The 1,938-nt window shown below is 39.1% G+C and overlaps 1 protein-coding gene across 1 annotated transcript in view; it reads left to right on the top strand.

Moving 5' to 3' along the window:
- The window catches only part of ndst1a (N-deacetylase/N-sulfotransferase (heparan glucosaminyl) 1a), a 54,857-nt gene that overhangs the window by 36,874 nt on the left and 16,045 nt on the right, over positions 1–1,938 (top strand). The gene's annotated exons all lie outside the window — the stretch shown is intronic.

Genomic DNA, 1,938 nt, shown 5'->3' with positions numbered 1-1,938 from the left:
ATATTTTTTTAGTATATTACTTGTGTGGTGTAGAAGATAATTATTTATGTAGAGATACTGCTTGCAAACCAATGATGTAAGATGATGTCATGGGGTAGGACTGGATAAGTCTGACTTCTTCCTACTCCATTCAAGCATGTACTAGGTATAAGCAAATTGATATTGGATTAGCATTTGTTGGATATGTGTAAAATTATGTGTGTTGACATATCAACTGTCTTTACATGCTTGAAAGAATAAATCAAATTAATCAAAATCAAATCAAATTAAAGTCGGCGCTGGGAGGCGGTCATTACTGCTGTGAACCGGGCAAGAGGTGCCCCTTCTCTGTTTGTGTTGTCACCATTTAATCTGCTCCCAAGCAATTTCAGCAGTGTCATTAGACTCATGGCAGAGGTCACCGTCTTTCTGCAAACATTGTCCAAAAATAGTACGTCTTCATCCTGATTAAACATCAACAGGAAATTGCTTCTCTTTTTAAAAAATGAGTGATACTGTATGAAAATATTATCTTCCACCGTTCCATTAGCACTACTGTAGGTCGAAAATTAATACAGGCTTCTACTACTAGCAATTAACATGGATGTAAATATTTCAGGGTTTGAAAAATCAACAGACAAAACTCCAATATAATCAGTGTTAAAACTGATGTCCTCCATCTTCTCTTTCACTTCCCTGTTTTTTGCAGCTGTTGCTTCCTGTAGCTAATTGTACCTTGAATATGCTGTGGCAAGAACCCTGATTTCCTTAATAAGAACAAACGAGGTATGACGGAGGTCTCAAACCGACTAGGGCTGGTGGTTCTTTGTCTACTATGCTGCGATACATTCTCTGAATGCCCACTGATTTTTTTATTTTTTTATTTTTTTATTTTTTATTTTTTAGCTCACAGCCTCTCTTTACATTAGACCCTGCCTCTCTGTGAAGAGGAAACTTAGACATAACTCAGAGAAGTGTGACGTCTTCCACTGCACTCCAGGGAGATTTAAGGCATCTTGTTAAGCTCAGCTGGAAGGCTGTAGGGGGCAGAGATGCTCAACAAAGCGTTGACCTTGATTACATTGAAGGGACAGTATAAAAGCTTAATCTGTAGTATCGTGCATATGAATGATAATGATTAAAAGATGATATCATATTTATGGAATTCTATTAGAAATGATGTATGGATGATCTGAAGATTATCACCCATCAGGCTGTTTAAAAAAAAATCAATACTTATTGATTGCAATACAGTCGGATGGATGATGGTTGCCCATAGCATTCACTGTGCTGAGTATAGCATGGCCACGTTTATTTTAACGCTACTTACTTTTTAATTAAATTAAACCCTGGTTTTTAGTTTTACCATTAAACCCTTTGGTGACATTGTCAAATCCATTTTATGTCTGATTTGTATCTGATGAGTCTTGATGGGTTTGGTGGTCACTGTTTAATGTCTTTGGGTTAAGAGGGTTGTGACTCTAATGTGATATCTAGGGTTTTACAAAGGGATGTGAGTGTGAGTGCGTCTCCACAGCTTTCCAGTTTAATGGTCAGAGCATCTCCATGCAAAGGTAATGATGTTCTGTCTCATTTCTCCACCAGGCATCTAAATGGATAAATTATGTTCTTGTAATTGACTGGTTCACACTGTCTTCGTGCAGCATTTTGTACTTTTAACACTAAGCCTGAGGGAGAATGACTGCCGGAAGGCCTGCTATACTGCGACAGGTCTGCAGAGGGTATGGGATTGTACAGTAAAGGGTCCTGTTGTTGCCAAGTGCTTTTAGATCAGTTCCTATCAGCTTGCCCCCATCACGCACACACACACACACACACACACACACACACACACACACTCCATTTTAGCCTTGATAATGTGAGGATTTCAGGCCAATAGAAGGCGAGTGTCCCTGCAGGTGATGGTTTCAGTTGTATCCAGCCGCACAGTCCTGCTGA

This window comes from Monopterus albus, unplaced genomic scaffold (genome assembly GCF_001952655.1).
Source record: "Monopterus albus unplaced genomic scaffold, M_albus_1.0 scaffold282.1, whole genome shotgun sequence".
In the NCBI taxonomy this organism is placed as follows: domain Eukaryota; kingdom Metazoa; phylum Chordata; class Actinopteri; order Synbranchiformes; family Synbranchidae; genus Monopterus; species Monopterus albus.
Note: the sequence above shows the minus strand (reverse complement) of the source record. Positions and strands in the feature narration are given on the sequence as shown.